Below are 25,208 nucleotides of genomic sequence, written 5' to 3'. Positions count from 1 at the left end.
TATGTGCCTGGGACAGGCGTGGGTTGTGGAACCAGCATCAGATTCAGATTAAGAGCCAGAGGCAAAGTAAGAGTGGAGGGTGCAGCTGAAGCAGAGGTCAAACCTGCCAGTGGTATCCCAGGTGGAAGGCCTTTAGATTCTTTGGGGCACGAAGGCGAGACAGATGTAATCAGAAGAGATCCAAAGTTCGGGTGCATTGCTGCATGGAACTCTACGAACTGACGCAGCATGGCTGAATGCCCAAGTAACTCAGGTTGCATCGGAACATGCTGCAGATCCATCTGAACATGCTGCAGACCCTGCTCCAAAGTCGACTACCTTCCAGAAAGAGATCGTGAAGGATGGCGCGGCCCCTGCACCTGTTGAGGAGAATGCAAGAGGTGCAAGGCAGAGGATTCCCATTTCAACTTCTTGTATTTTTTATGCTTACCAGCAGACTTGCAGCATGACAAAGACAACCTCTATATTTGTCCAACTGCTCAGGAACGTGACCGACAGCGTAGTTTGGACGCGGAGCAGAACTTGAAACGACATGTCGCTGAGTCGTCTTATGCTTGGCGGCGTAGAGCTTTACCTCGAGTTCCCTGTTGGCCTTCTGGTTTATCTAAGCGCAGTTTCAGAAGACCTCAAATTCGTGGCTCGGCCACATGCACCACAGGCATACCTGATGGGGATCTCTATCAGACATTCATAAGCAAGAGTCCCTATTGGGCTTAAAACCTGTTGTTTAAGGCGGTGATATCACTTAGAGGGCGATCCGGGTCTGCGAATGGAGGCACGGAAAAAAAAAGGAATCGACATCAGCACACATGAGTGGCGCCCGTATATGCCCTGTATGTCATTTGCGAAGTTGAACGCAAAGCGCCACCTTCCAGCTGGCAAGAGTATTGATGACAAGTTTCTGGATCTAGTCTGACACCTGAGGAATATTTAAGAGGTGAGAAAATAGTGACTAGAAGTCTCCTTAAGAAAATTGAGGCGTTGCATCAGATTTTCTGGCAAACTAATGTATTCTAGACAGGAGGAAAAATGGACCTCTCATTAATGCCACTAAAAAGAAGAATGAGGACATTTCGACACATTACAATGCACTACTACAGACATTAAAAACATTTTATGAGCAACTCTACACACTTGTACATACCTGTGGTAAATATAATATTGTACCATTTGAGACAATATTCAACCATATAACATATGTCAGCAGGAAAGGTATTATTTAAATGCTACAAAATCGGAAAGGGATTGCTTGGCCAAAGTATTTTACGCAAAAAGAAAAATGGTGCATCCTTCTTTAATCACTTTACTATCACTGTTATGGTACCTGGGATGCGTATGAAAGCCTACAATCATTGCTATCAGAAAAGAGGAAGGACCGGCTAAACCTGGCAAGCTACGACGAATATCGTTTCTAAATCGAGAGGGCAAAATCTATGCTAAAATCGTTAACATAAGCGCAATTCTGTAATTACGTGTCAGATCCTTTAGCAGGGGCCCATAGACCATGAAACCCTTTCTATTGTAGACTTCTTAGGTACACACACATCCAGTGTGGAGTCACTACTCCTGCGTTATGCAGCACTCTACATCTACCTGACGTAGGCCAAGTGTGAGTTAAGCCCGCCGTACCGGTACTTTAAAAAGGTGAATGAACTTGTACGTATGCTGCCACCACCACTCTCATGCTGCTTAACTCTCTGTGAAGGTGGTAACCTTCCAACACTATGAGAGTAGTGCTTTGGGCACCCTTCCCAATCCAACAAGACCACAATCTGTGAGACAGGCGTATGTCATGGCGCACACACATGAACCATTTTTGCCTATGACACAAAACAAACTCAGGATTAGGGATTCAGACAATAGTACTCAGTGCAGGGATGAAAGTATACCATGGAGAGAACTTTTCCATCCCAACAAAAGCCCATCAGAGATCAGAACACCTCAAACCAACTCGTAACCTGGAGAGGTTGGTGGTCAGATTGGTAAAACCAGTGGGAAGTCTGTTAGCATGCTCTTGGCTTAATCTGGCTTTGTGCTTCACTACAAAGCCTAACCCTTGCAAAGACACGGACATTCTAAATAACTTGGCATTCTCTCCCTTCAAAGCCATCAACCATATCAGTGGCTTATGATCTGTTTGCACCACAAACGTGGTGCTAAACAAATATGGACAGAACTTACACAAGGTCCACTCTATGGCAAATTACTCCTTCTCAATAGCCGCCCAGTTCTGTTCTCTGGGTATCAATCTTCTACCAATAAAGGCTGCCGGACACACTCTTCCTCGGTCATCCATTTGAGCTAACAGGACTCCAACTCTTTTGTCAGAGGCATCTACCTGTATACTGGAAGTCTTACTGCAGTTGGGTGCTTTCAGTACCAGTGAAGTGCATAGGGCAATCTTCAGGTCGTCAAATGTTTTTTGACACTATACAGTCCGTATTACTTTCCCTAGATGTCAAATATGTCAATTGGTCAACTATACCTTCATTGTAGGCATAACATTCATTTAATACCGGGTGAGTCCTAAAAAGGAGTTCACTTCAGTCTTGGTAGCAGGTAACTCCCACCCCATCAAAGACAGACTCTTGGCATACAATGGGCGTATCTTCCCATTCCCCATCTCATGATCGAGGTAGACTACAGAAGACTGCCTCATTTGACAGTTGCCTTGATGGTCAGTTTCGTCTCCTGTATCCTTGCCAACACCTTTACAAGATGCCTCAGGTCTTTCATGAATTGCTGAACACTATAACATAATCCAAGCAGACAATACAGAACTCTTCCAGCCCTGAGAGAACATGGTTCAATAGGTGCTGAAAAGTGGCAGGAACATCCTTGAACCCAAAGGGCACCAACATAAACTGATACAGTTCCTCTGGCGTAGAACACAAAGTCTTGTCCTCAGCATTGGGTTCATAAGGATCTGCCAATATCCACAACTCAGATCCAAGGTGCTCAAGTACTTTGAAGCCCCTAAGCGATCCACAAGCTCATCCGCTTGGGATTGGAATTAAGGATTTGGTAGTCAACACTGAACAACAGATCTGCAGACAGGAGTAGATCAAGGACTACGAGGTCTTTCAATGACTTCCAGGTCCAGCATCTTGCTAACTTCCATCTTAATGCATCCCGGAACTGGGTCAAATAATCTGTATATTCTGCACCTCAGTCATAGACTGTCAACGGTGTCTATTTTATGTCTATTTTATGCACACAGACAGATGTCAACCCTGGAGTCCACAAGAAGCACAAATTACTACTTGTGTAACGATATATCTGTAAGAGACATTAGTTAGTGAAAGATTCCTTACCTTGGAATATCCCCAGGCATTATTTTATTTATTTATTTTATAGCACTTGTAAGGCGCACAGCTACCCACAAAGGGTTTCCCGGCGCCAGAAACAGCATAACACGATATCACTGGAGAGAGAACAGTCAGAACATTTATTTATTGAATAACCATGTTTTTACACTTTTTCTGAAATTCATGTAGCTTTCCTCCTTGCGTATATGAGTAGGCAGTGAGTTCCACAACGTTGGGCCCAAGTAGGAAAAAGATCTCCCGCCTATTCTGGCCCGTTTAAACCTTGGTACCACAAAGTTTGCCGCTGTGCCTGAACGAAGACTACGATTTGGGAGGTAGGGTTTAACAAGTGCCTGTAGATATTTGGGGGCCGTGCCAGCTTTGATTTTAAATAAATAACTCAAGGCCTTGAAACGAATACGATTCTCAACCTTAAGCCAATGCAATTCCCTAAGATGTTTAGTGATCCTAGCGGATCTAGGGATTTTGCAGAGCAATCTGGCCGCAGCGTTCTGCACTAATTGTAGACGCTTTATCACTGCCTTGTTTGAACCCAGGTATAAGATGTTACCGTAATCAAGCCGAGATGTCACTAAGGCATTGACCACGGTCTTCTGGGTAGTGGGTGGCAACATCCAGACTATTTTGCGTAACCATTTAAGAATGGTAAAGCAAATACCTGCCACTTTGTTTGCTTGTTGAGTCATAGATAGACTATCATCTATGATGACACCGAGGTTTCTGACCTGAGAGGCTAAAGGTGGGAGTTTGCCTAATGACGATGGCCAATGGGAATCATTCCAGAGGTCTTTACTATTCCCTAACAGTAGGACCTCTGTCTTATCTCCATTCAATTTGAGTTGGTTGGCTGACATCCAACTGAATATTTCTTGGAGGCCTACTTTTAATGCAGAAGGGACAGACAAGTCGGATTTGGAGAGTGAAAACAGGACTTGCGAGTCATCTGCATAAGTCATTAAACTTAGACCATAGTTTTCTACAAGATTGGCCAGTGGTCGTAAGTACAAATTAAAAAACAGAGGGCTCAGACTGGATCCGGAAAGTTTTTCGTCAGTAGTACCGCTGCGAGTCGGTAGGTGGTATTGTGCGGCTCCGCGTCCGTCGCTTGCTCGTAAGCGCCGAGATGACGTCACAGAGACTACTTAGGCACCACCCATGCGTGCTGACGTCAGTTCTGTACACGACTTTCCGCGCCAGGAACGCAGAGCCATGCAAGAAAGTGACCACTGGTGCCATGAAACTAGGGCCCTGAAAGGGATGACCTTAACCCTAGAAATCAGTTCGCAGCACGGGGAGAATGGGTGGGGCGGTAAGGAATCTATCACTAACTAATGTCTCTTACAGAGATATCGTTACACAAGTAGTAACTTGTGCATCTGAAAGAGACACGTTAGTGATAGATTCCTTACCTTAGAATTGATACCCCAGCAATACCAACCCCGGTGGTGGGTCTGCGAACAAGATTACACCAGAAAGTCACGGAGAACAGAACGGCCAAAGAAGCCATCTCTCCGGACTTGACTGTCAAGGCAATAATGCTTGGTAAACGTGTGCAGCGAGGCCAACGTAGCTGCCTGACAAATGTCCTGCAAGGGAACGCCGCATCCCAAGGCAGTAATGTCTGCCATCGCCCTGGTAGAATGGGCGCACAGCCCCACAGGAGGCTCCATCTTAGCCAACGAGTAACGCGCTTTGATGCACAGAACGACCCACCGAAAGATGGTCCGTTTGTACACGGCCCAACCTTTTTTGGCACCCTTGTAGCCAACAAAGAGCTGGTCATCCAACCGGAACTGTTGTGTGCACTTCAGATACAACGAGAGCGCACGTTCTGGGTACAGACGGTGGAGCCTCTCTTCCTCTTTTGAAGGATGCAGAGGCAGAAAGAAGGTGGGCAAAGTGATGGTCTGCCCGATGTGGAAGGGCGTGACAACCTTTGGCAAGAAAGAAGGATGGGTCCTTAAAACCACCTTGTCCGGATGAACAGAAAGGAAAGGAGGTTTAGAAGAAAGAGCCTGGAGCTCACTCACTCTTCTGGCTGAGGAGATAGCTACAAGGAAAGCCATCTTTAGGGTGAGAAGACGTAAAGGACAGTTATGAAGGGGCTCAAAGGGAGCGCACATTAGGGATGGCTCCCAGTGAGTAAGCGGTGCATTTTTAAGATGGGCTGTACTATTTTTAAGGCACTACATGGCAATGGTCCGGCCTTCATTTCGGCGTGTCTCCACTGTTACACTCCTTGTCGTAACCTTAGATCCTCTTATCTCAACCTGCTGGAAATTCCTCTAGCCAAACAGAAGTAGTATGGCGGACTCCGGTTCTCTGTCCTTGCACTGCAACTTTGGAACTCTCTTCCTGTTGAGCGAAGGTCTTTAGGAGGCAGCTAAAGACCTGGCTGTTTACCCAAGCATACTCTGATTGAGCTTCCCTCTCGCCATAGTACTGATCCTCACATGAGCACCAAGAAACCGTTGGTGTACGCGCACTTAACAAGTGTTTTTAACATAACATACCATAACAACATAACAAGATTTAAGTCCTATTGAGGCATTATGAAAGGCATGGGAGGAAACGTGTGTAATAAGTTTCAGGAAATGGCTAACAACCAGGGACTTAAAGAGAGAAGGCTGATCTGGAAGCCCCAGAAAGGCAGAGATGGCCAAAAGATAACCTTTCATAGAGCCCAGAGCAGAGCCCTGCTGGGCCAAGGATAGTAGGAACAGAAGGACCTGAGAAAGAGGGGCAGAAAGGGGATCCACAACCTTTGCTGTGCACCATGCCACAAATTTGTTCCACCTGCAGGCTTATACCATCTTAGTGGAGGAATGCCTGGATGCCAGAATGATATCACAGACTTCGGGAGGAACATCGAAAGCTGTCCACCGTCGCCGCTAAATCTCCATGCATTGAGGTGGAGGCTGGACAGGTTCGGGTGGAGGACTGTCCCCTGCTGCTGCGACATAAGATCATCCCGAAGAGGGAGTCGGATCGAGGGATGGATCGCCATGCTGAGTAGCTCGGGATACCAGTATCTTCGTGCCCAATCCGGAGCCACAAGGATGACTTGGGCGCGGTCGTGCCGAATCTTCTTCAGCACTCTGGGCAGAAGTGGTATAGGCGGAGAGGCGTACAACAGACCAAAACTCCACTCGCGACGAGTGCCGCCTTGGAAATTTCAACGCGCAGAACTAATGACATTGTGCGTTCTCTTTGGTGGCAAATAGATCCAACCAAGGCTCTCCCCACTGCAGGCAGACCTTGCGCCACGTCCGAGTTCAGACGCCATTCGTGATCCATCAGGCACCGGTGGCGGAGTTCGTCCGCCCTGGTGTTCAGAGAACCTGCTAGGTGTTGAACCACCAAGGTAATGCCTTAATGTTGCAACCATGTCCAGAGGCGCAGGGACTCCTGACATAGGGTGCACGACCCCACCCGCCCTGTTTTTTGCAATACCACATGGCGGTGGTGTTGTCCGTGAACACCTGCATTACACTTCCCCGGACAGAGGAAAGGAATGCCTTCAGTGTAAGTCGGATTGCCCGAGGCTCCAAAAGGGTTGATATGGAGCCAGGACTCCAGAGGTCTTTGATCTCCGCCTCCCAAGTGGCCGCCCCATCTCAGGAGGGACGCATCCGTCACCACTGTGTGCTCCGGTTGTGGAAGGGAGAGGGATCTGCCATTGACCCAATCGCGAATCGTGAGCCACCACTGTAATTGTCGAGCAGTGCCTTCCGAGATCTGGACATGATCGGACAGGATGCCCTGATGCTCTGCCCACTGGTACTTCAGGTCCCACTGCAGAGTAGCATATGCCATCTGGCATGCTGCACAAGCAGGATGCAGGAGGCCATAAGTCCCAGGAGTCGGAGGGTCATCCTGACTGAAACCCGGGATAGAGGCTGAAAGATCGGAATCATAGCCTGAATATCCCATACTTGCTGCTTGGGAGGATAAACCCGAAACTGCGTCGAATCCAGAACCGCTCCGATGAAGGGGAGCTTTTGAGAGGGACTCAAGTGCGACTTCGGCACGTTGATGGAGAACCCCAGCAAATGCATGAGGTCGGCCGTAGTCTGAAAGTGGATGATGACTTCCTGGGGCGAGCCCGCCTGCAACAACCAGTCGTTGAGGTATGGGGAAGACCGATACCCCTGACCTGCGCAGATGGGCTGCGACCACCGCCATCACTTTCGTGAACACCCTAGGGGCGCTGGTAAGGCCGAAGGGGAGCACGGCAAACTGAAAATGCTCCTGGCCTACCGTGAACCGCAGGTAACGTCGGCAGGACGGGGATGTGAAAATATGAGTCCTGCAAGTCCAACGCTACCATACAATTTCCAGGGTCTAGGGCAGCCAAGACCTGAGCCAGAGTCAACATCTTGAACTTCTCCTTCCAGAGGAAACGATTGACGTTCCTGAGGTCCAAGATGGGGCGCAGGCCCCCTTTCTCCTTCTTGGGACCAGAAAGTAGTGGGAATAACTACCACGTCCTACTTCTGGCACAGGAACGTGCTCAATAGCCCCTTTGGCCAAGAGGGCTGTGACTTCCTGTTGGAGAAGCGCAAAGTGATCCCCGACATGCAGTGGTACTAAGGTGGAATGGCTGGGGGGGGGAGGCAGACTCAAAGGGGAGGGAGTAGCCCCTTCAGACGATTTGCAGCACCCACCTGGCCGACGTGACAGAGCACCAGTGAGGGAAGGTGATGTTTAATCTAAGCTTGGACTAGGAAGGCTTTGAGGCAGATGCTGCCGGAGCGGAGGTGAACTGACACACACGCTGGGCCCCTGTGCAGCCATGGCAGCCACCACGCCCGAGGCTGTGCTGAGGTTGGTTCTGCGCAGGCTTCTGGCTGAACGGACGTGTAGGGTCACCCCTTCCGTGGCCATGAAAGAAACGAAAGTTAGATGTGGCCGGGTGTGTGGTGGAGAGACCCAAGGACTTGGCCGTAGCCCGAGATTCCTTGAAACGCTCCAGTGAACTGTCTGCCTTATCGCCAAACAGGCGAGTACCTTCAAAAGGCATGTCCATAAGGGCACTCTGGACATCCCCCGAAAACCCAGCGGACTGCAGCCAGGCATGGCGACGCAAGGCCACCGTTGTGGAGATGGCTCTCCCCAAAGAGTCCGCGGTGTCCAGTCCACACCAAATGGCGAACTTTGCGGCATCCTTCCCCTCCGCAACTGCTTGAGAAAGTACAGCCTGAACCTTCTCCGGGCACTGGGGCAGAGTATGCGCCACCATGTCCCACACAGCGTGAGAGTAGTGGCCCAAGAGGCATGCGATGTTGACTGACCGCAGCCCCAGACAGGCAGAGGAGAACAACTTTTTTCCAAACTGCTCCAGCTTTTTAGATTCCTTATCCGGCGGAGCGGTAGGGAATGCACTTTTGGAAGTTGGGGCCTGAATGACCAAGCTCTCCGGGGTCGCATGATTTGTTAAAATGGCAGGGTCACCAGGTGCCGGGCGATGACACCTGGCCACCTTTTCATCCAAGGAACCCCTATGGCCGGTCTACACCAGGTGCCCATCAAAACATCCGTTAAGGTCTCATTGAACGGAAGCAGAGGTTCCATAGAACTTGCCGCCGGCTGAAGCACTTCAGCAAGGAGGTTCGTTTCGAGGGTAACAGTAGGCAGATCAAGGTCAAGAGCCTCAGCTGCTCTACGGAGCACCACAGTGTATGTTGCGCCTTCCTCCATGACAGCGGGAGGTGACACAAACCCAAGCTCAGAGTAGAGGTCACGGCCACCTGCAATCTCCGAGTAGTCTGCCTACTCATGTTTGGACTCCCACTGCCTTGCAGGAGGGTCCTCCGACCCCTCCCAGTCAACCGACTCCTCCACGGCCCGAGGCACAGGCGGCAGAGGCGGCATGTCCCAATTAGGGTCCCATGCCGGTGCAAAATTGCCCGGAAACTCGGGCAAGGGCGGAGGTGGGACGAACAGAACCCATTGCGGCGCCGAGAACAGAGACGCAGAGGGCGCCGGGGCCGAAGCCGCTGATGGAGGACTCTGTGGCGCCGGGGCCGGAGCTGCCAGCAGAGGACCTTGCGGCACCAAGACCGGAACCACCGGGCCCTCAATAGGGACCTTGGGGCCCAAAGGCGCGCCGACGGGAGCCTTCGGCCTGAATAGGCGGTCCATGGCGGCAAGAAACTCTTGCACTCTGGGCCAGAGTCACCGACGGACCCGGATAGGGCGGGTAGGCCGCGGGACTCGAAGCTCCAACTGAGCCGCAGGGGAAGGACCCCTTGCCCCCTCATCCGCGTCCGGAGACCAATGGGGGGACGTCCGAGAGCGTACACGCTTCTTCGACTTTTTCTTGTGACGTCTCTTACCGAGGGTGAAGACTTTGACCCCGAGTCATTCCCTCGAGCCCTGGACCTCGAATGGCACTGCGACGACTGCCTGGCCTCCAGCAACTTTCGGGACCGCTCCCACAAAACCTTCGGAGCCATGGCTAGACAGTCGGAACATGACCTGGAGTCATGGTCGCGCTCAAGACAGTAGAGACAGACGCCATGGGGGTGGCCACCGACATCGTAAGGCGACAGGCCTCGCAGGATTTAAACCCAGGCATCCCTACGTGGCACCAGGAGTCAAAGAATCAAAAGAAGTAGAGACAAAACTCTCAAAAAAGTTAGTCAAAAAGTGACTAGGGTACGTGCTCTAACCGGATCTGCGCTTGCTGGCGCAGAAGAAAGAAAGAACTGACGTCAGCACGCATGGGTGGCACCTAAGTAGTCTCCGTGAGGTCATCTCGGAGCTTACGACGCTAGCGACGGACGAGGAGCCGCTCGACGCCACCTACTGACGCGCAGGGTCACTGCTGACAAAAAACTTTCCGGATCCAGTCTGACACCTGGGAATATTCTAAGGTAAGGAATCTATCACTAACGTGTCTCTTTCAGATGAGGTTGGCAAACAGTCTCAACACCTCTCTATGCTCTCTTTTCTGCTCAAGTGTTAACTCAGTGAACTGGTACTATAGTGCCATGCTTCATGTCACTTCTTCCACTTCCTTAGCTGTAGCCATGTCATGTCACTGCGGCAGTTAGGTTTCAACCTGTTCACAGTGAACACCCTCTTGGGTTCCCTTGTGGCACCTGTGTCCTCCAAGTAGTTTAATACAGACACCTTCTGAAATATTTTGCATGGCCCACACCATTTATTATACAAAGCCCTGCGACAAACAGCCTTTAAGCCTAGGGACAAACAGACTTTAGCACCAACACCTCTTGACATTCCTGATAGTTTGTGTAACCTACTATTCCTAAGTTTCCATTGCTTGAATACAAGGGTGGGGCGGGAGGGGAAGGGGGAGTTTCAATGGACCGACTATCTCTATTCTCACCTGTGCAAAGAAAAAACACTAACTAGTAGAGGCACTGATGGTGCCCGATTCCTCCCCCTCCTGTTTTACCACTAATATGGCAAGCAGAACAGTTTCCACAGACCTTCTCTATTCTACTGGTCAGGGATGCGCAGAGACACAGAGGGTCCAAACTATCCTGGGTTTTTCTATTCCCCAAGTTTCCTGCGAAGGGCACTTCATGGGCTAGTAACAAATGGATCCATTAGCCTCTCCCTAATTACTGGCTCAGGGTTTACAAGTTCACTATAAAGTAGAAACTCCCAGCCAAAAGTGTTTCCCAGTCACTCCTTTGGTGACCTGCTCCTGGGTTTCTTCCTAAGTCCCACACCTCCTGTGCTTCACGTAAGGCTTCTTGGGTAGGCTCCTCCAGCAACTAACAAACCCTGCAGCTCTGGAAACAACCCAGACTCCCGCAACCAGTGCACTTTAGGAGCCTTATCTGGAGCAGAAGCGATAACCTCCACAGCCACTGTTTTCTCAAGTCTACACTTTCCTGCAAACTACCTTGCCCTGGTCCCTGGCAATCAGAGATGATCCCAGCCTCCCTCTGACACTGATGTGCAGGCTGTACTCTGGTTAAGGAGAAAATTGTGACAGTGTCCCAAGAAGACAGAATGACAGTGGAGAAGAAATCCCTTTGGATTTGGGTTTGTACTCTGGTTAACACAGCTGACGTTGTCCAGACCATAAAGGTTTGTGCTCCTGGCACAAATCCAGGGGCAATCACTTCATTGCCCAAAATACATCTAGCTCCTTGCTTTTCTCTAACCTAGCCATCAATCATGGCCACCTTGCCAATTAGCACAATCTCAACCCAGGCAAGCAGATATTTCATACCCTCTACCACTGGCTACCAAACCTGTATCTTTGGTCTAGGGAGTATCTCCTCAGGCTTGAGGTACTTCCTCATAACCATAGTGCAGAAGGCTCCAGTATTCCTCAGCGCAGGCACTTTCCTCCCATTGACACCAACGTCCTGCATAAATCCCATTGTATTAGGATGGATGTGCTGCAGACCATCTTGGTCCCTCTCCTAAATGTCCATAGCTACTAGACTGAGCGTAACCAGTCTATCTCTCTGGTACATTCACCCACATGTAACATGTCTGCTATAAAAGGTGTTGCTGGGTCAAGTTCTTGCTCTTGGTAATCTCGCTGCTAATGTCACGCATTGTGGCACTTAAAACAAGTCTTCATGGACCTGGAAGGGATACCTTGCCTTTCTATCTCATGATGCTTCTTCCCAGATACAACATTGCCATTCCTATGTTACCTGGACTTTTCTCAAGTCCCATGAGAATTACCCCGGCCCTTACCCTCTAGTTTGGAACCAGTCTGTGGAGAGTTTGTCTTTCCCTTTGGCTTAGAACTATGCTGTTCCAGCCTTTTTTGTTTAACTCTGTTTGCCAACCACTTCTCAGCTAACACTGCAAGTGTTGTTGGATTTTGTCAGATCAGACTGGTATTGCCTAAGCTGGGTAGAGCACTCCTCCTTGAGTCGCTCTGTCACCATCAATTGGGTAAGGGACTGAAAATCATTAGCGCGCATCCCTTTTACCCACTCATTCCAATCACACAATACACCATGAATCCAAGTCTCAAACGGAACACCATGCGCTCTCCTGCATTCACGGAATCTCTGCAGGTATTGAGCTGGCTTCAGCCTAAACAGCCCGAGAGCTTCCTTCATTCGCTCATAGACCATCTGGTCGGCCACAGGTATCCTCCTACTGACGGCTGTCACTTCTAATGGCATGCACCCCATTAAAGCAGCTGTTTTAGAAACTTCATTTAAGACTTGCCCTTTACAAGTTACCCCAAAGCCCACAACCCATTACAAAATATTCTGACCTTTTACATGCACAAGGTTTTTGGAATCTTGACCACAACCTGGCCTGACCTGGATGTTGAGTCACTTATCCCATATGGAGTTGTCAATTCTGACATCCTCTCTCAAAGGCTCTCTTTTCACTTTCCAGCACTCTTTCATTTTGCTTCTCTTTCTCCTTCGACTCTGCCTGCTTCTCCTCCCTTTCTCGCGTTTTTCCCTCTCTCTCTCATCATTTCTCTTCCCAGGCCCATTCCTCCTGCCTCTCCATCCTCCTCGCCCCTTGGTCCCAGTGAGCTAGTCTTAGCTACTTCCTCTTTAATTCTTTGGCCATTTCATCTTCGTCAGCCGTAGCTTTCTGAATTGCCAACAGCAAGCTCAGGGTCTTTGCTAGATTTTTTTTTTTTTACATTTATCTATCATTTTGTATTAACCATTCTCCTACATTATGATACTTGATGTGCAGGTATAAAGATCGCAAGCTCAGAAACAAAACAAATACAAGAAACGTAAAGTATAATTAAACAAGTACATTTCCTTATCTGGCTAATCTAATGTCTATCTTCCAGTTACTTTTACATGAATTTTCTTTTCACCTCCCTAGAGTAAGTCTGCAAATTGCTCGATATTCACACAGACAAGGAGACACCTTCGCCTTTATCCCCCACCTAGCGCGACCCTCGAGACAAACCTGGACAACTAGGCAGCATCACTAGAAACCAGACAGCAAAGAAATAAAGGGGAGCAAGGAAAGTGTCTTCTCAAGCAAGCTCCAGGTGATTGAGGAGTCATCTACATCATGAGAACCCTTCGCAGCACAGGGACACTAGTCATGTGTATGATGTGTCGATATATATGTGCTAATGGGATCCTATATCTTGAATTCACAGCATTCTCTTCCTGGGTGGGTTCCTACCATGGTTCCCTCCCCAGACCTGATGAATGTAGTAAGGACCTCTCGGTACCTAACCCGTTAAGAGCAGATTTGGGAAACTAGTTCACCAGGGAGGTTGCAACACTTTATCACAAGCCCAAAACAAACATCAGCACAAACAGGTTGCCTTTTGAATCTTTCACATTAAAAGAGCGCTCCAGACAGTGTTGCCCTTTATCCACACTTCTCTTGCTATTAGATCTGATGATGCCTTTATAAGGGCCTTACAAGTTGAGAGGGGCTTTAATTGTACAATAATGGGTATGCGGTAATCATTCTCAAACCCAAATAATCCTCAGTCCCCACAATATTAGAAGTTATTAGATTTTGTTCATTTGTATCACAGTACTCCCTTAAAACAATCCATTGAATATACATTGTATAAATACTCTGGAATGGATCCAAGGCTAAAATGGCAAAAGGGTTCAATTAAATAATTTGATCTCTACTTTACCAATGACCTAGAGAATACCATTTCTATTGATTATGAATTTACTATTAAGAACAGTACAGACATTACTGTCTTGCTCTCAACATGCCTCGCATGGTGGGGCAGAGCAGAACAATTAAGATGAAGCTTACTACAATTATAAACTATACAGTGCCAATCTTACTCCAGAGACTCCACTCAAACTTCAAGTACATAAACTAACGAATTTACTCACTACATTATTTTGGGCCAGCTAAAACCATGTATCGCATCTTAGAAACGGAGGTCAACCAACAAGGTGTTTTGGAGAAAAATTGGATAATGCTTTGGTTACCAAAGCCCTTTCTAGCAAACTAAAGGAACGAGATATGCGCTCTTCTCTATTCTTGAAATCGACAAACAGGATGCAATGAACTTATGAAAGTAGAGTGTGAGGTTTTTCAAAGGGTACAATACATTCAAGTGTACTGTACTTTAAATGTAATAGAAAATGGGTGGGACGGTCACCATTTTGTATGCAATACACAAAGCATCTTGTGTGCCCCTGAAAAATCAAGAAGCCATGAGAATTCATAAACTCGCAGTAGACCACCGGAAGGTCGCTGGGAGTTTATAACAGGTGCTCACCTCACTACTGAAAATGTCCAGCGCCAGTTAAGTAGATGAAGGAATTGACCATACCTTAGAAGCCACCACGGACTGCTTGGCCGGCACTTAAAAGGAGCTTCCTACTGGACTTGAGATGCACATCGCCCCAAGTATTCAGACCATAGGAGAGTGGCCTGAGAAGTGGAAGTACACTGTATACACTTCTGGGGTGTGTGCCTCTTAGCACAAGCTATTTTTTGACCTTTTGGCCTTGAATACGGAGGGAATGTTACAGCAATCTCTATTTCTCACGACTGCTATAGTGAGATCGGACCATTCGTTCAATCTACAATACACACAATCCCCTGCTGCGGATAACTCTGCTTCGGGACCCTTCCCACTAAGGGCTTTTAGGACCCTCTTGTCTACCACGTGAGGTATGATGCACTCCACAATAGTGATTTAGCCGTGGTGAAAGGTAGAGCTGAGTGGGATCAAACTATCAAAAGCCTTCTTAAACAATTAGTATATCATAGAGCCACAATGGATCCCACAGGAGATGTAGAGGGCACTATAGGCTATACCCAGTGATGGCGTACAGCTGCAGACTCTGGTGTCACAAAGGATTTGTTTTACTTGCAGCCTTCCAGGACCGTTTTGAAAACAGTCCTCTGTAGGGACTTCCTTAAAGTGCTGATGGAAGTTAATGACCGGGGCTTTCTCGTAGAGGAAGTAGAAAAGGGCCTCCATGAGCAACTGAATGACTGCTAACAATTTTAGCAATGGATGGTTATCCTAGAGGAACAGCAGACCAATCTGCAGTAGAAATGAGAGGATCTTGAAAACAGGTCTTGTTGAAATAATATTCAAATTAAAGGGCTTCTGTACAAAGTTGCACCTTCAGAACTACCCAACTATGTACAAGATCTCTTTGAAGCTATATTGGAAGACCCAGACTCCCCTCACATCAAACTTGGCAGGACTCAGAGTTAATCAACAACACCCATCCAAAGGTGCCCCTCACTGATGTGTTATGCTATGTTTTGTTATGCTATGCTATGTTTTGCTATGCTATGCTATGTTTTGTTTTGCTATGCTATGTTTTGTTGTGTTTGGTATGCTATGCTATGTTTTGGTATGCTATTATATGTTTTATTTTGCTTTGCTATGTTTTGTTGTGTTTTGTTAAGCTATGTTGTGTTTTGCTATGTTTTGTTATGCTATGTTTTGTTATGCTATGCTATGTTTTGTTTTGCTATCCTATGCTTTGTTTTGTTATGCTATGCCTTGTTTAGTTTTGCTATCCTATGCTTTGTTTTGTTATGCTATGCTATGATTTGTTGTGTTTTGCTATGTTATGTTATGTTTTGCTATGCTATGTTTTGCTATCCTATGTTGTTTTGCTATGCTATGCTGTGTTTTGTTATGATATGCTGGTGAGGGTGTGTGAGGATGTGTGAGGGTGAGTGAGGGTGAGTGAGGGTGAGTGAGGGTGTGAGGGTGTGTGAGGTGAGGGAGGGTGAGGGGGTGTGAAAGTGAGGGAGTGAGGGTGTGAGGGTGTGTGAGGGTGTGTGAGGGTGTGTGAGGGGGTGCGAGGGTGAGGGGGTTGTGAGGGTGTGAGGGTTGTGAGGGTGAGAGGGTTGTGAGGGTGAGAGGGTTGGGTGAGGGGGTGTGAGGGTGGGTGGGTGTGTGAGGGTGGGTGGGGGTGTGAGGGTGGGTGGGGGGGTGGGGGTGTGAGGGTGGGTGGGGGTGTGAGGGTGGGTGGGGGTGTGAGGGGGTGAGGGGGGGTGAGGGGTGGGGGTGTGAGGGGAGTGAGGAGTGAGGGGTGGTGAGGGTGAGGGTGAGGGTGGGGAGGGGGGTGAGGGGGTGTGAGGGTGAAGGTGTGTGAGGGTGAGGGGGGTGAAGGGGTGTGAGGGTGAGCTGCAATCTGCACCAGGGACGGCATGGTAAAAAAGAATCGATGTGCCGCTGCTTGAAGTACACTACAATAATCTGGAGGTGCTCAAGTCAAGAGTGACGTCATCTCCCGACCACCACCACATCTCACAAGGAGTTGGGACCCTATGGACAGAGAATTACACGGCCACTGTGGCAGAACAAAACCTGGTTGATGCTGGTAGAGAGCACACCCGTCATCTGTACACATGACATGCTAGAGAGAATACAAATAAAACACTGCACACCATCTGTTGTTACAGCGCAGCACACCCATCTCTGGTGCAACTTCGCGCTGCCGGAGATCATAGGTCTCCAATATACTGTCTGCGATGTAACCGGCGTCCAATGATCGCACACATCAAAGGTCACGCTGCCAGAAACAAATAACACATTTCTATACTACCCACTCTCAGGCGGTTGATGAAAATACACATCTCCAAGGCACAGCAATGCAGGCAGGCGGGACAAGCATTGACAATCCAGAGCCCACGACGTCCCATATAATGTGCATCACTGACTCGCACAGCGAGGAGCCATAAAGGACAAACATTACTGATGCACAAACAACCCAGGCTACTAGAAAGAACATGCAGCCTCCTTGCAGTCACTGTCATAAAATGTGCACACATGAGAAGGCTGAGAGAGATGGGAAGCAGGGGAATAAAAGAGACAGGGTGAAAAAGAGACAGAGAAAAGGAGGCAATGAAAGAGGGGAAAAAGTGGAAGTAGAAGGAGACGGAAAATCAGTATCGTGGGAGCAGGGCTTCAAAAGGAGGGTGAAAATGATATAGTGGCGTTTTAAGAGAGAAACGAGGAAACAAAAAATATGCGCGGAGGCAAAGGGAAAGATTAACGGTAGGTGAGAGAGTGAAAACAAAGCCAGTAGGAAATCTGTCGCTAGGAGAAGGGTCTAGCAAAACAGCCCAGTAAACCATGTGTCTGTTTATCTGGAATACACAAAACGACTGCTGGGTACGAGCACAGCGTGCGACGTACTTTGAGCCTGAGGCTGCTCTGTGGTGGGGGAGAGGGAGGGGCAGGTGTGAGAGGCAGGAAAAGCAGATGGCCACAAAGGAATGCAGGAAAAGCAGAAGCGCTGTTTTAGCTCGACCTAAAAAAAAAAAAGCTCTCTGCAATGCTGTGGTGGGGGCGTGCATTCCTTTCAAGTCTGATGCAGGGGCGAGGGAGCGGCAGCCTTTGAAGTCTGATGCCGAGGCACAGACAAATGGTGATGTGTGATGTGGCTGGCGATGATGTGCACGTGCCTGGCTCACATGAACTGTACGCGATCCGCAGCAAGGGAGACTTTTCGGACTGCTTACTATAACCTCGCCTATTCAATCCCTACGGGATAGAATAGGCGAGACCTAACAAAAAATGCTTGTGCAAGTTTTATTTTCTATTTAGTTACCAATCAATAACAAAAAAAAAAGAAAGCTGGAGTCATCTTGTTAGCGCACACGTGCATACAAAATGATGTGGGCGGCTGCATAAAAGGCTATTTTTTTAATACTTTAACCACACTGTACAACACTGCGGATGCTGTGCAGTATGGGGAAAAACCAATGGCAAAGCCAATAGGTCACAAAGGTGAGAACTGTTTGCTGTTCCACTGCTTGTGTATCTTAATTTGACCAAACAAGGTATAGGACTAAGGTTCGATTGGTAAATAAGCATTTAGGATACTTTTTAAAAAGGGTCTGCAGGATGAGACGAGAGTCTAAGATGAAACCTTGTGTTTTATGATTAGGAAACAATTTTGAAGACACTGCATCACACTCATAGTTCAGACTTGCAAAATGGGGGAGGAGGTTAGGGAAGAGTAGCTAATCTTAAGTGAACATGGAACTATCCAGGAGTGTCAAAGAAAGGAGTCATTTGTTCCCTAGAATCATCTCTCAGTGGGTCAAATGCTGAAAAAGGCAATCATCTAAAAACACGTATCTAGGAAAGCACAGAAATACTATCACTAGCTGCACCAAGTGATGGAGAACATTTCTTACCTATCTGTTACAGAAAATATGATTAACTGCATGAATCCGAATGCAATGGGAAACTTTTGATGAGATGCCAACACCTGCACTGTTAACGTTCCCCCTAAATGGATTAGGTTGACCAACCTTGACATGCGCCTGTGTGCTATGGAGTGGTACTGGCCTGATGAAATACAAGCAACATTTAACCACCACTAAAGAGAGCTTCTACTTGCTGCTCAAAAAGGGCAATCACCCAGAAACACACACACAGGAATGCACAGAATTACCAGTACTGACTTCACCAACTGCTAATTGACACTTCTAACTTGTGAATTAGTGAAAATAATAAAGAACTGCCTTTACCAGAATACAAAAGGTACTTTAGAAGTATGCCAGCAGTTAGCCGTCCCCCAATTACAGCATAGTTTTCAGACATGCTCTCCCGCTGGATCTATGTAAAGGTTAACTAGTATGACAGCTAACTCAGGGTATGCAGACTTTGTGCCAGATCATTCTTGCCAACAGGCATTTTGCTGCCTGCACACGGCAGCACCGAATTAAACAGCACTGCAGTTGTAGGTGGCAAAATGCCCGTGGGCAGATGGGAAGGAAAGCAGGGTCATATTGCCAGGTATGGGAGTAAGGCGGTGGTGACACCCCCTATAAAAATATAAAGCTGCAATCATCTTGGGACTAACACCGCCGTTGAGAGCGAGTCAGTGTTTGCCCAGCAGTTTAATGTGGGCAAATCCTGAATCAGAACTTTGAGGCATCCCAGAATTAAACAGAAACTCTGGGGTGAGGCAGGAGGGGGTCAGGGGTATCCATAAAAAATCCAGTTTCATAAATCTAGATCATCCGGAAGAAGGCACCTCCAGCCCCTCCTTTGTTCTACACCCCTCACCCAGCCCCAATTTTTCTGGAAAGAAAGGTGAGAAGATGTCCTTTATCCACCATATCACACACTAATGGGTGATCAATATAGATCACGACTGATGATTAGTCAGAATGAGGAGGTTATCATCAAAAACCTGGAGTTCCAGCTTAGAACTCAAGGTTTTAGAAGCTAAAGTGGTCTGGGGCTAGGTGCATATAGTTTAATATGTGATAATATATTTGGCAATCCACGACCATCTGGATTAGCTTGCCATGATAAAACATATGAAACTGTTCCGAGGTACTGGAAGCAAGAGGGGTGTGTTTAGGTTCTGGAGAAGGGCATGTGCTGTTCGATATAAAATAATGCAAAAAAAAGTAATCCTTATGAGAAAGAGGTAACACATTTTGAGTAGAAGCAGGCAGCTTAACTTGTCCACAACCTTAATACAAATTATACTAAAAATGCATCAACATAAAATATGGGTTCAACCGTAGATATTTAGGACAATAATGAGGTTCAGACAAAGTAGTCATACAAGCACCAGTTTTTCCAAACGCATCCTGGTAAATCAGTTCAAAGCACTCAATTACTCATATTCTTTGAGTATTCATAGAAAAATACAAGCACTGCCAGTGCAAGATCTCTCTTTACATATGTATGTATTTAGTACTCAGTCTGCTGTGAGCTACACTTACGAGAACACATTTGGAGGGATTAGTGTAGGTGTGCAACCACTTTGTATAAGGAAGTTTATTAATGTGTTTTCTCAGCAGCACTTAAAAGTGCTCAAAAGCAGAGGTAACTCACAATTAGGTTAGGTTAACAACCTCGCACACACAATTTGGACTATATCACTTTGCGGGCTGGCCCAACAATTCCCTCCAATAGTAATAGCTAATCAAAGTAAAACCTTTAATTGGCATGGTAAGTCGGAGATCTATAAACATGCATGTATAGTTTCAATCATGGCCTTAATATTCAAAACAGGTTTGGGTGGGGTTCGAATGGCAAAGACAGCCGGGTAGAGGTAGCAGGGAAGCTGTATAATGAAACCCATCGTTTTAAATCTGAACAACTGTTACAATGTAAAAAGTATATCTGCCACGTACAACAAAGACATTTACCACCACCATGTTCTTCCACTGTTTCAACCTAGAAAACGCCCAGTAAATGTCATGGTCATAAGTAAGAAAACAGGAGATTATTTTTTCTTAGCACAACAACATCACAGTGATGTGTGGAAACAAGGGCAGAAGCCAGAGGAAACCGGACACAGCAAACGTTTCCAGCCCATTTATTGATTTATGGGGGGGATTATCCCGAAATAAATATCAACGATGATGATAAAAGAATATTTACATTCACACAGCTTGGTTCACAGAGTCCAAAAAGTCAATCAATTGCTCATGTAGTAGTTATGAAGTTAGGGATCGTTAACCTCTCCACAACTTGAAAAAACAAGCATTGGCATAGCAAACAGGTCTCGCTTTTGGGACCTTCTAAGTATTTAGTTATGCAGGACTATATCCTTGGTGCAACCACATCACTGTTGCATGGCTAAACACTTATAAGGTCCCAAAGGCGAGACCTATTGGCTATGCCAATGCTTGGTGTGGTTGTGTGTGTGGTTGTGTGTGTATGGTTGTGTGTGTGGTTGTGTGAGTGTGTGTGGTTGTGTGTGTGGTTGGCTGTGGTTGTGTGTGTGGCTGGCTGTGGTTGTGTGTGTGTCTGGTTGTCTGTGTGCTTGTGGTTGGGTGTGGTTGTGTGTGTGTGGTTGTGTGTGTCTGTATGTCTGGTTGGTTGTGTGGTTGTGTGTGTGGTTGTGTGTGTGGTTGTGTGTGTGTGGTTGTGTGTGTGTGTGTGGTTTGTGTGTGTGTGGTTGTGTGTGTGTGGTTGTGTGTGTGTGGTTGTGTGTGTGTGGTTGTGTGTGTGTGGTTGTGTGTGTGGTTGTGTGGGTGGTTGTGTGGGTGGTTGTGTGGGTGGTTGTGTGGGTGGTTGTGTGGGTGGTTGTGTGGGTGGTTTTGTGGGTGGTGTGTCTGTGGTTGTGTGTGGGTGTGGTTGTGTGTGTGTGAGTGTGGTTGTGTGTGCGTGTGTGTGTGTGTGTGTGGTTGTGTGTGTGTGTGTGTGGTTGTGTATGTGTGTGAGGTTGTGTGTGTGTGTGTGTGTGGTTGTGCGTGTGTGTGCGGTTGTGCGTGTGTGTTGTGCATGTAGTTGTGTGTGGTTGTGTGTGTGACTGTAATACTAAAAGCATCTCAAAGTAAAGGAACACAAACATTGAGTTTGTGGAGAGAGAAAGCACGTTGTAAGTCAAAATGGGCAGCAGCAAAGCATTAACACAACATGTTCTTTGATGTTTGATGTTCTTGCTGTTCTTTGAACGATAACATCAAAGGGGCGCCGCAAAAGTGATCGCAGGCAAAAGTGAAAGTGATCGCGGGCGCTTAATGAGCATGACGAGGTTTGCCATTTGGCACCTCTGCTCCATGCACTGCAAACTGTAGCTGGTGGTGGCATTTTTGAAGCCCTCCTTTCTTAGGTTCTGGCCAGACTAGCGCAAGCTCTGGGTCAGGCGAGACCTAATAATGGTATTGCGCATTAATCACATTTGAAGTCACTACAATATGTATTTCATTAAGTGTGTTTTAGACTAGTCTATCGCCTCCTTTACAGTTGAAGGGCTGGTTTCAAATGCATTATGGCAGATAAAAAATTAAAAGTATGTCAACAGAACTGAAACTTCAGCAAACTTAAGAATAGCCAGTATAAATTAACAGTTTTCTTGTAAGGTAAACACATCGAAGTATCGTTTTGGCGGGTCTTTTTCTGTTTGTTTGACCAAACAGAGCTATAAGGAATTTTTGGGTGATGCAGGAGGGTATACAGTGCAATTAAGGAGTAAAGGGAAAGACTTTGCACAGCTTCAAGCGACACTCCGTCCTGTAAATCCAGGTGTAAAACATACAAGTGTCTGTATGACAAGTTAAAGATGAATTGTTGGGAAACCAGGGATGATGAATAAGCAAAAATAATGAGTTGAAATAAGATAGACAAGTCATCTCAGACACACATTCAGGCATCAATGTTTCATTTCACTGATCAACAAGTACAGTGAACATGCAAACATTAAACTGTGCTGTCTACGTTAGGTGCCTAAGTTCAACTGCACTTAGTATTCTATGCAGGATGTCTTAGGGAAAGCCCTGCATACAACATAACAATCCACAAGACAGTAAGACGGACTGGTGCGACCTGGTGCAAAGATGTTCCTGTAGATCTACTAAGCTTCAATGGCTGTCACTGCAGGATTTTCACAGCTAGGCAGAGCTTACTAAATGGTGGCAAACATGAGAATGAATTCCAAGCAATGCAAAAATCAAGCTGTAATAAGATTTACCTTTAGACGAACTTCAAATTCCTTGACACGTGGTATTGTCGCTGGTCAAGTGGGAAATCCAAATGGTTTCTTTGGCGGTAGCCTAGATAGAACATATCATATTAGTTGGTAAACATACATTTAACTGTAAATGTTAACTATAACTGCCACCTCTTCTCCAATAGGCACTAAACCGTTTTAATGACATTTGGATATATTCCTGCTTTGACCTTCAATTTTTTTTTCATAAATAATACCCAGGCTATTGTGTGTCTGTCTCCCCACAAGCTGGAGAGCGTAATGAAAAATAGAAGATTTTTAAGATTACTTTGGACCAATCCGAGACAAAAAACTAAAAGTTTGCTTCACTCAAAATGGAGCTGCATTTGAAAGTGTGTTTTTTCTGAGAAGGACAACAGTGTTTTCTGTACAAAATCTGGCCTTTCCAAAATAAAGTTATAAAGAGAGAAACTGTCAACAAGTGTGTATTTGCAACTTTTTGTAATCAAGGCAGGCGTATGGCAATATACTGTTATGTTCCAGAGAAAGGTATTGGAGTGGGGGGGAGACTGTGGCACAAAGAACACAAGGCTCTCCATCTTCTATCCCCAAATTGAGGTGCATTGCAGAAAAGGAGGGGGAGGGTGTCAGAGGGAACGATACCCTGTATCAGGAAGGCTGGGTACTTGCTGTCACATCCACCGTTGGAGGAAAACAAATCCCCAATATCTAGGGAGCAGTTTCGATCCTCAGGTTTGGATGACTGAGATTAATGCACGAGATGAAATGCAGATGGTGTGTGGGAGTATAGGCTAATCGATGTTATTGACCACTTATGCAAACACACACAAACATATAGATAGATAGATGGATATAGAGAAGTCATTTTTATGTGCTCGTGCTCCTCACCCTCCTTAAGTCTCACCCCCTGCCACTCCAGGTGCCCCTCCCTTCCTACTTGCACCGGTTACCTTGCTTCCCTGCTCTCCACCACCCTCCCAATCTTCACAACTTGCCTCGAGTTCTTCCTCCCTATCTGCACCAGTCTTCAATCTCCTTGCCTCCCATCTGGCTCCCTCTTCCTCAACACTTCGCATAGTATCGGTCATTTGTAATTTTTTAAATCTTTGTGGTGTAGGCCTATTTTAGCTCCCTTGGTGGGTGAGTTTGGGGTATTTTGCCAAAAAATAGGCCATTAAAATAGGCAGAATAATTTGGTCTAGAGAAAGTGGAAGTCTGCTTCCTACTGTCAGGAGGACTTCTACCCAATTAAATTTTTTTTGAATGACAAACCACTGGTGTCTAGCAGCGTTTTAGTTTCCGAGTCAGCAGTGGTATCTGACTTGCCATTAGAATTCACTGGTGGTTCATTTGAAGGGTATCGCCAGCTAACACAATCCCGAAGCAGGAATGGGAATGATGGAAGAGTCTTCGCTGTTCAATGGTACAGTAGCCATCTTGGTGACAGGGTGTAGGTGAGTGTATGGAAACGCCCTGATGAGAGCACTATTGGTTTCTCACATGCCAGTACTAGGACTAGATCTCTACATCAACTCAAGAGATAGTCAGTGCCTGATTGGGGTCAAGGACAACAGGCTTTCATATTTCATATTTAGTTTGTCCTCTGTACAGGTGAGCTTAACCCCCTCCAGCTCAAACCCTCTGGCTGTCCGTTTACAGTACAACAGAATGGTTATGTGAAACCAGATGGTCTGCCCCTTTCGCAAGGTTTGCATCCATATGTATAACTTATTCAAACTTGCATATATGATACATTAAAGCAAAGTCTTTACTTATTAGGATAAGAACACTAAGGAAATGCTGTGGGTTCACCTATAATTACAGACCATGGTTCCCACATACACATGTGTAAAACTTGTTGCAAATTTTGAAGCTTTGAGGCAATTTATAAACGCTCCCAGAATGCTCTATGATTAAATGTAAATGCATGCACAAGCATGAAAGCAAGAATGGCGATTGCTTGCTTTTCAGAATAAAATATAGACAAAAAATTGCCACTTGTAGAAAAAAACTTCACATTATTGTGCAACTTTACATACAATTTTTGTAAAAACAACAACGGACAATTCAGGGTATAGGGCAATCGTGACTGCACTTATCTGTGATGTAGTCTTAAGTACTCATAGAATCTGGGTGCCAAGGACCTGAAGCTCCATGCCCCGAAGCTTCCAAAGGTATATACCAACAATTTACAATAAAACACAATGGTCCAGCACTTTTCACAAAGAACAATAGTAAACAAATGAAGTTTAGAATCCGTTCAGTAGGGCTTTAATAGTTCTTTATTCTTAATCTTCATACAAAACGTAGTCAACGCGTTTCGTCCGCGTTGGCCAAGTCTACGCGGTGCGAGGTTACGGCGCTTAATCGAAGGGGATCTCATACGCCAGAGAGAAGGGACGTGAAATATACATTTAATTAGAAACCTTTCCTCTTTGCAAATACATGGAGGAGAATTATTAAAAAACAGTGAGGTGCTGCTTCCAATGAACATTTTATTATCAGAAGTGGAGATTGAAAGAATAACCAGCATAGT

At 46.5% G+C, this 25,208-nt stretch overlaps 1 protein-coding gene across 2 annotated transcripts in view; it reads right to left on the bottom strand.

Moving 5' to 3' along the window:
• Positions 1 to 25,208, bottom strand: part of HMG20A (high mobility group 20A) — a 260,812-nt gene that overhangs the window by 217,327 nt on the left and 18,277 nt on the right. For both annotated transcript variants that reach the window (XM_078685079.1, XM_078685078.1), the window contains exon 2: positions 22,673 to 22,754. The gene's annotated coding sequence lies outside the window, so the exon portion shown is untranslated. The remainder of the gene's footprint in view (positions 1 to 22,672; positions 22,755 to 25,208) is intronic.

The sequence above is a fragment of the Lissotriton helveticus genome, chromosome 3_2, assembly GCF_964261635.1.
Source record: "Lissotriton helveticus chromosome 3_2, aLisHel1.1, whole genome shotgun sequence".
NCBI classification, from domain to species: domain Eukaryota; kingdom Metazoa; phylum Chordata; class Amphibia; order Caudata; family Salamandridae; genus Lissotriton; species Lissotriton helveticus.
Note: the sequence above shows the minus strand (reverse complement) of the source record. Positions and strands in the feature narration are given on the sequence as shown.